Genomic DNA, 13,899 nt, shown 5'->3' on the forward strand with positions numbered 1-13,899 from the left:
AGAAATAGAAACAATCACGAGAATATTATGAAAAATTATGCCAACAAATTGGACAACCTAGAAGAAATAGATAAATTTCTAGAAACACATAACCTCCCAAAATTGAAGCACGAAGGTTTCCTGTCTCACATTCAGGTCCTTTATCCATTTTGAGTTTATTTTTGTGAATGGTGTAGGAAAGTGGTCTAGTTTCATCCTTCTGCATGTTTCTGTCCAGTTCTCCCAGCACCATTTGTTAAAGAGACTGTCTTTTTCTCCATTGGATATTCTTTCCTGCTTTGTCAAAGATTAGTTGGCCATACTTTTGTGGGTCTAATTCTTGGGTTTCTATTCTATTCCATTGGTCTATGTGTCTGTTTTTGTGCCAATACCATGCTGTCTTGATGATAACAGCTTTGTAGTAGAGGCTGAAGTCTGGGATTGTGATGCCTCCTGCTTTGGTCTTCTTCTTCAAAATTACTTTGGCTATTCGGGGCCTTTTGTGGTTCCATACAAATTTTAGGATTGCTTGTTCTAGCTTCGAGAAGAATGCTGGTGCAATTTTGATTGGGATTGCCTTGAATGTGTAGATAGCTTTGGGTAGTATTGACATTTTAACAATATTTATTCTTCCAATCCATGAGCAGGGAATGTTTTTCCATTTCTTTATATCTTCTTCAATTTCCTTCATAAGTTTTCTATAGTTCTCAGCATACAGATCTTTTACATCTTTGGTTAGGTTTATTCCTAGGTATTTTATACTTCTTGGTGCAATTGTGAATGGGATCAGTTTCTTTATTTGTCTTTCTGTTGCTTCAATTATTTGTGTATAAGAATGCAACTGATTTCTGTGCATTGATTTTGTATCCTGCGACTTGGTTGAATTCATGTATCAGTTCTAGCAGACTTTTGGTGGAACCTATTGGGTTTTCCATGTATAGTATCATGTCATCTGCAAAATGTGAAAGCTTGACTTCATCATTGCCAATTTTGATGCCTTTGATTTCCTTTTATTGTTTGATTGCTGATGCTAGCACTTCCAACACTATGTTAAACAACAGCAGTGAGAGTGGACATCCCTGTCGTGTTCCTGATCTCAGGGAGAAAGCTCTCAGTTTTTCCCCATTGAGGATGATATTAGCTGTGAGCTTTTCATAAATGGCTGTTACGATGTTTAAGTATGTTCCTTGTATCCCAACTTTCTCGAGGGTTTCTATTAAGAAAGAATGCTGAATTTTGTCAAATGCTTTTTCTGCATCGATTGACAGGATCATATGGTTGTTATCTTTTCTTTTATTCATGTGATGTATCACATTGATTGATTTGCAAATGTTGAACCAGCCCTGCAGCCCAGGAATGAATCCCACTTGACCATGGTGTATAATTCTTTTTATATGCTGTTGAATTTGATTTGCTAGCATCTTATTGAGAATTTTTGCATCCATATTCATCAGGGATATTGGCCTGTAGTTCTCTTTTTTTGCTGGGTCTCTGGTTTAGGAATCAAAGTAATGCTGGCTTCATAGAATGGGTCTGGAAGTTTTCCCTCCCTTTCTATTTTTGGAACAGCTTGAGAAGGATAGGTATTATCTCTGCTTTAAATGCCTGGTAGAATTCCCCAGGGATGCCATCTGGTCCTGGACTCTTATTTGTTGCGAGATTTTTGATAACTGATTCAATTTATTCACTGGTTATCGGTCTGTTCAAGTTTTCTATTTCTTCCTGTTTGAGTTTTGGAAGTGTGTGGGTGCTTAGGAATTTGTCCATTTCTTCCAGGTTGTCCAGTTTGTTGGCATATAATTTTTCATAGTATTCCCTGATAATTGTTTGTATTTCTGAGGGATTGGTTGTAATAATTCCATTTTCATTCATGACTTTATCTATTTGGGTCATCTCCCCTTTTCTTTTTGAGAAGGCTGCCTAGAGGTTTATCAATTTTGTTTATTTTTTCAAGAAACCAACTCTTGGTTTCATTGATCTGCTCTACAGTTTTTTTTTAGATTCTATATTGTTTATTTCTGCTCTGATCTTTATTATTTCTCTTCTTCTGCTGGGTTTTGGGTGTCTTTGCTGTTCTGCTTCTATTTCCTTTAGGTGTGCTGTTAGATTTTGTATTTGGGATTTTTCTTGTTTCTTAAGATAGGACTGGATTGCAATGTATTTTCCTCTGAGGGCTGCCTTCGCTGCATCCCAAAGCGTTTGGATTGTTGTTTTTTCATTTTCATTTGTTTCCATATATTTTTAAATTTCTTCTCTAATTGCCTGGTCAACCCATTCATTCTTTAGTAGGATGTTCTTTAACTTCCATGCTTTTGGAGGTTTTCCAGACTTTTCCTGTGGTTGATTTCAAGCTTCATAGCATTGTGGTCTGAAAGTATGCATGGTATGATCTCAATTCTTTTATACTTATGAAGGGCTGTTTTGTGACCCAGTATGTGAACCATCAAAACCCTAGAGCAGAAATCAGGAAAAAAACTCTCTGACCTCAGCCATAGCAATTTCTTACTCAACACATCCCCAAAGGCAAGAGAATTAAAAGCAAAAATGAGATATTGGGACCTCATGAAGATAAAAAGCTTCTGCACTGCAAAGGAATCAGTCAACAAAACTAAAAGGCAACCAATGGAATAGGAAAAAGATATTTGCAAATGACATATCAGACAAAAGGCTAGTATCCAAAATCTATAAAGAACTCACCAAACTCCACACTCGAAAAACAAATAATCCATTGAAGAAATGGGCAGAAAACATGAATAGACACTTCTCTAAAGAAGACATCCAGATGGTCAACAGGCACATGAAAAGATGCTCAACGTCCCTCCTCATCAGGGAAATACAAATCAAAACCACACTCAGATAACACATCACGCCAGCCAGAGTGGCTAAAATGAACAAATCATGAGACTTGCTGGAGAGGATGTGGAGAAATGGGAACCCTTTTGCACTATTGGTGGGAATGCAAACTGGTGTAGCTGCTCTGGAAAACAGTGTGGAGGTTCCTCAAAAAATTAAAAATAGATCTACCCTATGACCCAGCAATAGCACTGCTAGGAATTTACCCAAGGGATACAGGAGTGCTGATGCATAGGGGCACTTGTACCCCAATGTTTATAGCAGCACTCTCAACAATAGCCAAATTATGGAAAGAACCTAAATGTCCATCAACTGATGAATGGATAAAGAAATTGTGGTTTATATACACAATGGAGTACTATGTGGTAATGAGAAAGAATGAAATATGGCCTTTTGTAGAAACGTGGATGGAACTGGAGAGTGTTATGCTAAGTGAAATAAGTCATGCAGAGAAAGACAAATATCATGTTTTCACTCTTATGTGGATCCTGAGAAACTTAACAGAAGACCATGGGGGAGGGGAAGAAAAAAAAAAAAAAAGAGGTTAGAGAGGGAGGGAGCCAAAACATAAGAGACTCTTAAAAACTGGGAGCAAACTGAGGGTTGATGGTGGGGGTGGAAGGGAGGGGAGGGTGGGTGATGGGTATTGAGAAGGGCACCTGTTGGGATAAGCACTGGATGTTGTATGGAAACCAATTTGACAATAAATTTCATATTAAAAAAGAAAACTAGAAAGAAAGAAAAAAGCCACGTGGTTGGGAGCTGGGACGGTACCCAAATATGACAGCATTGGCTAACGTGTGATTACCTCTGTGTCAAAGGTGATGGCTAGTGCTGAGGTGCTACCATTATGCTGCTACAGCTTCCTAGGAAATTTGTGATATTTTAGGATGATTTGGACAACAAAGCATAACTCTCCACTCCTTTAAGTGTGAGCTGGACATAGTGACTTCTTTTCAAAACAATATGAAGAGGGGGAAAAAGAGTAACTCTAGAATAGAGAAACTCGACAGACTATCTCAGCTGTATAATTAAAGTTAACATTAAAGGTGGTAAGTCATGTTAAAAAAAATTTTAAGCATGAAGAAATAGAAAATTTGAACAGTGATTACCAGCAAGGAAACTGAATCAGTAATCAAAAAACTCCCAACAAACAAAAGTCCAGGATCAGATGGCTTCACAGGTGAATTCTACCAAACGTTTAAAGAAGAATTAATAGTCATTCTTCTCAAACTATTCCCAAATATAGAAAAGGAAGGAAAACTTCCAAATTCATTCTATGAGGCCAGCATTAGCCAGATACTAAAACCAGATAAATACACCACAAAAAAAGGGAACTAAAGGCCAATATCTCTAATGAACATAAATGCAAGAATCCTCAACAAAATACTAGCAAACCAAATCCAATACATTACAAAAATCATTCACCACAATCAAGTAGGATTTATTCCTGGGATGCAGAGGTAGTTCAATATTCACAAATCAATCAACTTGATACATCTCATTACTAAAAGAAAGGATAAGAACCATATGATCATTTCAACAGGTGTAGAGGAAGCACTTGTTGACAAAGGACAACATCAATTTGTGATAAAAACCCTCAACAAAGTAGGTTTAGAGGAAACATGGCTCAACATAATAAAGGGCATATATAAAAAAACCCACAGCTAACATCATCCTAAATAAGGAAAAACTGAGAGCCTTTTTCTTAAGGTCAGGAACAAGACAGGGATATCTACTCTCACAACTTTTATCCAACATAATACTGGAATCAATAGCCAAAGTAATCAGAGAACAAAAATAAGAGGCATCCAAATCAGTAAGGAAGAAGTGAAACTTTCACTATTTGCAGATGACATGATACTGTATAGAGAAAACTCTAAAGACCCCACCAAAAACTTCTAGAAGTGATACACAAATTCATTAAAGTCACAGTATACAAAATCAATCTACAGAAATGTGTTGCATTTCTATACACCAATAATGAAGCAGTAGAAAGAGAGATTAAGAATCAATTCCATTTACAACTGCTCCAAAAACAAGATACCTAGGAATAAACCTAACCAAAGAGGTGAAAGATCTTACTCTAAAAACTATAAAACACTGATTAAAGAATTTGAAAGTGAAACAAAGAAGTGGAAAGACATTCCATGCTCACAGATTGGAAGAACAAATATTGTTAAAATGTCTGTGCTACACAAAGCAATCTACATATTTAATGCAATCTCTATCAAAATACCAACACCATTTTTCACAGAACTACAACAAACAATCCTAAAATTTATATGGAACCACAAAAGACACTGAATAGGCAAAGAAATCTTGAAAAAGAAATGGAAAGTTGTAGGTATCAAATTCTGGACTTCAGGTTATATTACAAAGCTACAGTAATTGAAACAGTATGGTACTGGCAAAAAAAAAAATAGACACATAGATCAACGGAACTGAATAGGAAATTCAGAAATGAACTCACGATTATATGGCTGACCTTTGACAAAGTAGGAAAGAATATCCAATCAGGAAAAGACAGCTTGTTCAACAAATGGTGTTGGGAAAACTGAACACAACATGCTAAAGAATGAAACTGGACCACTGTGTTATACTATTCACAAATCTAAATTGAAAACGGATTAAAGACCTAAATGTGAGACCTGAAACCATAAAAATCCTAGAAGAGAACACAGGTTGTCACTTCTCTGACATCAGCTGTAGCAACTTTTTTCTATATATGTCCCCTAAGGTAAAGGAAACAAAAGCAAAAATAAACTATTGGGAGTACATCAAAATAAAAAGTTTCTGCACAGCAAAGGAAACAATCAACAAAACTAAAAGGCAACCTACAGAATGAGAGAAGACATTTGCAAGTGACGTATCTGGTAAAGTGTTAGTATACAAAATATATAAAGAACTTATACAGCTTAAACCTCAAAAAAAACAAATAATCCAATTAAATAATGGGAAAAAGACATGAACAGACATTTCTCCAAAGAAGACATACAGATGACCAACAGACACCTGCAAAGATGCTTGATATCACTTATTATCAGGGAAATGTAAATCAAAACTACAAAGAAATATCACCTCACACCTATCAGAATGGCAAAAATTAACAACACAAGAACAACAAGTGTTGGCGAGGATGTGGAGAAAAGGGAACCTTGTTGCAGTTTTGGTGACAATGTAGCCACTGGTGCAGCTACTGTGGAAAACCATATGGAGGTTCCTCAAAAAGTTAAAAACAGAACTACCCTATGATCCATCAATCTCACTACTGGGTATTTACCCAAAGAATACAATTAGTGATAGATGCACCCCTGTATTTATAGAAGCATTATTTACAATAACCAAGATATGGAAGCAGCCCAAGTGTCCACTGATTGACGGATGGATAAAGAAGATGTGGTGTATATATAGAATTGAATATTATTCAACCATTAAAAAGGATGAAATCTTGCCATTTGCAAGGACATGAATAGAGCTAGAGTACAGGGCTAAGTGAAATAAGTCAGTCAGAGAAAGAAAAATACCATATGATTTAACTCCTATGTGAAAGTTATGAAACAAAACAAACAGGCAAGGAAAAAGAGCTAGAGAGACAAACTAAACAGACTCTTAACTATAGAGAATGAACTGGTTACCAGAGAGGAGGTGGGAAGGAGGATGGGTTAAATGGGTGATGGATATTAAGAAGGGCACTGGTTGTGATGAGCACTGGGTGTTGTATGTAAGTGATGAATCACTAAATTCTACACCTGAAACTAATATTACGCTGTAGGTTAACTAAATGGAATTTAAATAAAATTTGAAACTAAACATAAATACATACATACATACAAAAATACACCACCTCTTTATAATTAAAATGAAAAAATATTAAAACTGGAAATACCATATGATCTAGTAATTCCACTTCTGGGTATGTACCCAAACAAAACAAAAACACTAATCTGAAAAGATATATGCACCCTTGTATTTATTGACACATTATTTACAATAGCCAAGACAAATTTCCATTGATAGATAAATGTATAAAAGGATGTGGCATACATACACAATAAAATATTACTCAGCCATAAAAAATAATGAAATCTTGCCATTTGCAACAGCATGGATGGACCTAGTAGGTATTATGCTAAGAAAAATAAGTCAAACAGAGAAAGATAAATAGCATGTGATTTCACTTATATGTGGAATCTAAAAACAAAACAAATGAACAAACAAACAAAAAACAGAAACAGACTCATAAATACAGAAAACAAAGTGGTGGCTGCCAGAGGGGAAAGAGGTGGGTTGACAGGTGAAATAGGTGAAGGGGATTAAAAGACACAACGTCCCTTTCTAAAATAAGTCACAGGGATGAAAAGTACAGCATAGGGAATAGAATCAATAATATTATAATACCTCTGTATAGTGACAGATGCTAACTACACTTACATGGTAAGCAGTTTGTAATGTATATAATTGTTCAGTCACCATGTTCAGTACACCAGAAATTGATATAATATGTGTATATATGTATATAATATATATGACATAATATAACATGCCAACTATAATTAAAAAAGAAAATAAAAATGGTTAAAATGGGAAAAAATTTAAAGACTATTATATAACAGAATTATCATAACTTTGAAACATTTGCTATTAAATGTCATTAAATTATGAATAACATGATATATTATTAAATTATTCCAACATGCCTAAGAATCGAAGTTATTTTAACTAAAAAGAACATAGGCTTTTTATTTTAAGACCAAGACCTAGTAATACCAATACTTCTGTGAATACAAAGAGAAAAAGTATCTGGTTCTATATAGCCCTGATATGGGAGGGTAAAAACCTCATTTGGGTGTAGTTCCTAACTGCTTACCATGTAACTATGCTGGGATGTAGCCAAAAAAATTATGTCTCACCTGCCCTTGACCACTAGTGGGAACATACACATTAGAATTACATTTTCATGAGTCACAAAGAATATACCAAGTATATACTCAAAATCTCATTAATTGAGCATTTATGTTTTGCATACACTTTCTCATGACAATACTGCTGAGTAGGTGGAATTACTCCCATCATACGAATATGGAAACTGAGGTTGGAAGCAATGAGATCACTTTCTTAAGGCCACGAACTCAAGTGGCAGGGCCAGGATGTATACTTAGATCATATCGGACTCTAAAGCCTGTATGTTTTCCACTGCTCTACCCTTCTAAGAGGGTTTCTCTGGGACACTGTAGCGTTAGCCCTGGCTGCTGCTTAACTGGTATTCTGAAAGCCAGCTCCTAATTTTCATGGCTGTGCATTCTTCTGACAATGAGGGTATCTTATCTACTTTGGCTGCCATTTAAGTTATATATCCAAGGGCACGTGGGTGGTTCAGTCAGTTAAGCATCCAACTCCTGATTTGGGCTCAGGTCATGATCTCACCGTTCATGAATTCGAGCCCTGAGTCAGGCTCTGTGCTGATGCATGGAGCCTGCCTGGGATTCTGTCTCCCTCTCTCTCTGCCCCTCCCCACCTGCTCTTTATCTCTCTCTCAAAATAAATAAAAATACAAACTTTAAAAAATAAAAAATTCACAATTAACCATTTATTCACCAGATAACTCATTTCTGATAGCCTTGTAGATAATATAATACCTATTCTTAGCTCTACACTTCAGACATGCCCCTCCTAATAAAATGTCAGTTATAAGATGAGATGCCTGGGTGGCTCAGTCAGTTAAGCGTCCGACTCTAGATTTTGGTGCAAGTCATAATCTCACAGTTCATGAGATAGAGCCCCACATCAGACTCCATGCTCACAGCATGGAGCCTACTTGAGATTCTTGCTCTCTTTCTCTGCTCCTCCCCAGCTCTCTCGCTCACTCTCTCTCTCTCTCTCAAAGTAAATAAACTTTTAAAAAAAAGTCAGTTGCAAGAATTATTTTTTCCAAATCGAGTTAAAATTTAAATTATAGCATCAAAAAACAAAAACAAAAATGAAAACATACTCCTGATAAACATCCATTCTCTCTTCTCCCTGTCTTGAAGTGCCAACTCACGTTGCCTCAGGTTGTTGCTTTTATATGCTATTGATTTTCTACTGTGATCACTGAATGACTGAGTTAGACAGTACCCCCTCAATACACTAAAGAAAACTGAGGCCCAGAGGATATGATTTGCCCAAGATCACACAAGTATTGAGTAAATGGCATATTTATTCCAAATCTGCTACCACTGGTTCTCCTTGGGCACTGCCTTCTGAGCCTGTGGCACATTATTTTAAACAAACACTTGCTGTTGTAAATCTAAAGCAATTTGGAGTGAAGTTAGTAAAAAAAAGTGTGACTAAACTACCAATTACATTTGGTGTAGAAAAACCAATCTTAATTACATTACAGTGAAATTGATTTTCTTCTGATGAGACCTTAAAATAACTGTCTGAAAGCTAATTTCCATGGACAAAACTGTTTAGCTTGATAACAGCATCATTGTAGTGTGTGTCTGATCTCTAAGAAGTACTTTAAAGGGATTAAAACTCATTTGGACATTAGTGTTCTAGTATGTTTGTTTTTAAACGTCTTGCATGTATCATTTTAGTTTGTTATCTAACAAAATTTATAATAAAGCAATGAACAAGAATAATAAATAATAAGAATAACCAGACATTGCACTTACTACATGTTGTCTCATTTAATACTTCCAACAGGAATTCCTCCACAGCACCTAGTACTTTGGACAGAATTCTGTTGTAGCCTATTTCTGTGTATCTTTCTTTTTCCAGTGAATTTTTTCCAAAATATGTTAATTTTAAGCCACTCCTATGAAAAAATTAGATGTAACAACAATATAGATGTATAAACAATATAGATGTTCATTCTTTTATCTGTTGAAAATGATAAGAAAGCTTCTTTTGGGGAAAGCACAGAACTTAATTGAAATAAATATTTTACATTTAGGGTTTGGAGTAAGACTGCACAAGTAATAAAAGAAGACCACGCCTCCTAAGCAACCAAGATCCTGTTAAGGGCCTTTGCTTTTTTTGATCCCTGTGATGGATTTAGATACATAAATTTGCAGTTAGGAGATAGAATTGACTTCAAAAACTTTACATAATAAAGTGATAAGGAACTAAGAATTCTCAAGGATACTCTGGTAAAGAAAGGAGCCAAGGAAGCTGAGGTATTCATGGAAAAAAAAAATAAGAGAAGAAAACCCTTGATGGTAGCAAACCTAAGGAGAAGTTTTAAAGAATAGTGATATCTAATAGGGATTCTGAAGATATTGGTTATGAAATAAGTGATAGAAACTCTTTCCTCTGCTCCTTCAGAAAATCTTCATAAGAATCTACATTGTTTACTGGTACTTTAGAGCAACTAAATTAAGGGGAGGTGGTGAGGAGATTCTAATAGATGCTAAAATCTACATCCACAACTTCAAAGAGAGCAAATGATGAATAGCTAATTTGGGGATACTCCAGGAAAAAAAAGGGATGGTGTTGGGAATTTTAAAAAGTAAAAATGTTTGGGGCGCCTGGGTGGCGCAGTCGGTTAAGCGTCCGACTTCAGCCAGGTCACGATCTCGCGGTCCGTGAGTTCGAGCCCCGCGTCAGGCTCTGGGCTGATGGCTCGGAGCCTGGAGCCTGTTTCCGATTCTGTGTCTCCCTCTCTCTCTGCCCCTCCCCCATTCATGCTCTGTCTCTCTCTGTCCCAAAAATAAATAAAAAACGTTGAAAAAAAAAATTTAAAAAAAAAAATAAAAAAAAATAAAAAATAAAAAAAAAAAAGTAAAAATGTTTGCAGAGCAGGAGGAGAAATGTTGCCAGGCTGTCTTGAAGTACATAAAGGAACCTATAGAAAGTAAATCCAGTGCTTAGAACCGTACGCTTAATTTGTTAGGAAAAAATAAGCTATATATGTAGAACCAGGGCTCAAAAAACATACTTTGGCATGGACAGAGCTAAGGCCTAGGAGAATTGGGAAATGTCAAATCATTTCTGCAGCGCATGTTAAATTAAGGCTATCTGTAGCTTTTGTTTTTGTGTTTCCATTCAAAATATCCAAATTATTTTAACCTCTGGGACTATGGTGACACCTGGAGACAGAGCATACAACCTGAAAGGTGTTGAAAGTTTAAACGAAAGAATAGCTATAGAAAACTAAACATCCTCTTCATACCCATAGTATCTGAAAAAAAAAAAAAAAAAAAAAAAAGCATAACCAGTTTATGAGCTTCTTGCTAAAACTTTAGGATGAAAAGAATCTGAAGTTTCTTGTGAGGCAGGCATCAATATAAGATAAACAAAATAAAGAATTTTATAAAGATGTTTATAGAAGAGTTCTTAGTCCTCCTAAGACTATTTTTGCCATGAGTTCTTATATTACTCATTCATAAATCTCCTGGCACATGGTTTTTTAAAAATAAGACTAGAGAATAAATATTGTAAATATTCATATATTCTGTGTATATGCTATATTTGAACTATATACATAGATACATTCAAAACACATAAGGTAAACCCACAGTTACTTGGATTAAAGTCATGCCAATCTAATATAGTAGAATTTATTTGATAAAGATTTATTGATTTCACATATGCCAAACCCCACATAAGTTTACAGAGGATTTACTATACATAATGCCTTAACACCATGGCAACACAATTTTTGGCAGAGGGAGTTAAAGGTCCACCAGGGCACAGAAGAGATGCATGCTAATCACTTGAATACAAAGTTTACTAAGAGTACTATAGGGAAAGCTCCTACAGAATTAGGAAGATTCGAAGGAAGATAAAAGAATTCCTTAGAAGGGATAGTGAGGTTCACCCGTTCAACAGAGTTAAAGAACTTGAGTTCCTAACCTGTTGAGGCTTAGTGCCAGATACTGGAATGGCCTGATGAGTAAACTTATCAGTGGGTAAGAAATGGAGATTAGGAAAGAGAAAAGGGTTGAAAGGATCAGAAAAGCATAAGAAAAGATGAATGTATTTATGTAGAGCCAGCCAGGTATGGCTCCTGAAGTACTTTCTTAATTCAGCAGGGAATGAGAATAAACCAGAAAGTTTTTTTTTTTTTAATGTTTATTTATTTATTTTGAGAGGGATAGAGAGAGAGCACAAGCAGGGGAGGGGCAGAGAGGGAGAGGTAGAATACCAAGCAGGCTCCACACTATCAGTGCAGAGCCCAAAATGGGGCTCAAACTCACAAACCATGATATCATAAACCATTTCAACCTGAGCCAAAATCAAGAGTTGGGCCACCCAGGCACCCCAGAATGTTTTTTTTTGTTTTGTATTGTTTTGTTTTGTTTTGTTTTGTTTTTTTTAAGCAGGGGAGTGATAGGATTAATCATGAATTTGGAAGATACAATAATATAACTAACTGTTTAAAAACAGTTTCCAAATTGTGGGCCTCATTTGCAAGTAGTCATATCCATATAAAGACAATATGGTCAGATCCTTTTCAATCTTCTGCTTTCTGAAGAAGGCAAAGCAGAGTCTTATGGTTTTGGTTCCTCTATAAATTTATACAGATACCACAAAGAAATGCTTCAGTGCTGACAGTCAAAACAGCCACAAATTTGAAATGATTAAGATTCAAACAATGAGTTTTCCTGTATCACAAAATCTACAAAATCACCTCTAATTAATGTCCTCTAGAATATAAATATACAGTATAAGTTATTTTTTTCAGGTCAAATCTGGGAATCATAATATCAGCTTAATGACTGCATAAATTCCAGGGATGAATCTCAGTTTACCTCAATTTCTTTGTCATTAGCCCCCTTTATTTCTTCAGTGGGGGAAAAAATTGATACTATCTACTAGCTCTGTTGTTGTGTGAAATAACTAAATAACATTTGTAAAGAGGTCTAAGACATGGAAAGTGCTAAGTTTAATTATTTATTATTAGTGTCTCCTCCCCATGCAGATGTTTCTGGTTTGAAAAATGTGAACCATGTGGACAACACAGGATCAGCAAGTCTAGTTAATGAGATGCAAGAACAGACAGAGAGGCATTATGAAAGTCACGGGGTCAGCAAAGAAAGCATCCAAGGTGTGGCAGGAGTTTAAAAGTAAAACAGGATTAATCCAAGAAATATTCATGGGGACGAGCTTTGAAGAAAAACAATTTGGCAGACAAGAAACTAACAGAAAAAGTATAAATGGAGGAGGGGCAGAAATTATGCAATCTTGAAGAAATAAAGAGAGAACCTACCAAGAAGAAAGTAAGAGAAGCTGCATGGAGGAGAAACAAAAAATAAGTATTTGTCAAATCTGGTGCAGATGCACCCTTCAGAAAACAGAAATTTGAGTCTTGGTGAAAGCAATATGACATAGGAAAATATAATTAAAGCGATTCTGAGATGAAAATATGAACACACGAAAAGACCAGATGCAAAAATTAATAGAGATAAACCTTTAAATACACACCCACACACCAGGATAAGTTCTAATGAAAACCCAGCAGGACACTGTAATTGGCCCTGAAGGAAATTTAGTAAATAGTCTTCTTTCTGTTATCTCTACTTTTATTTTCCTTTGAAATATGTTGGTAGAGTCTAATCACTTACATCCTCATACTTATGGAAATTGTCTCATAATACCCTTGGTCATTATTCAGAAATCACCTTTGCTAAAGTCAGAAAAGGATAAATTATTTTTTTTCTATGTATTAAAAAATGATACTTATAATTGACTGTTCCAATTTTGGTACTAGGAAATTAAGGAAAAATATCAATGAGCTTCAATGAGAAAAAAAAAAAAAACCATAGTGGAATCACATAGATACTATCTCACCTCTTAATTATCTGTTGTGAACTTGAGAAAGTCAGTTAGCTTCTCTGAGCTTCAGTTTTCTCATCTGTAAAATGGGAATGATAATATCCTTGGTTTGGTGATTACATAAGTGAAGGTATGTTAAACACAAATCTGGCACATATTAAGTGTTCAATTACCCTCTCCTTTTCTCCTCCTCCTCAAACTTGATGGCATAAACATGAAGACACATAAAATTCACTTATATACAGAAAAAAAAATTCTCTACAGTCTGCAGGCCTTAGTAAATCTTTTGTTAACTATCAACAA

At 35.5% G+C, this 13,899-nt stretch overlaps 1 protein-coding gene across 1 annotated transcript in view; it reads right to left on the minus strand.

Annotated features, from left to right (window-relative positions):
- Positions 1-13,677, minus strand: part of HPSE2 (heparanase 2 (inactive)) — a 404,410-nt gene extending 390,733 nt beyond the window's left edge. Inside the window, exon 1 of the mRNA XM_049645558.1 lies at positions 13,612-13,677. The gene's annotated coding sequence lies outside the window, so the exon portion shown is untranslated. The remainder of the gene's footprint in view (positions 1-13,611) is intronic.
- Positions 13,678-13,899: the final 222 nt, after the last annotated feature.

Source organism: Panthera uncia, chromosome D2, assembly GCF_023721935.1.
Source record: "Panthera uncia isolate 11264 chromosome D2, Puncia_PCG_1.0, whole genome shotgun sequence".
Lineage (NCBI taxonomy): Eukaryota > Metazoa > Chordata > Mammalia > Carnivora > Felidae > Panthera > Panthera uncia.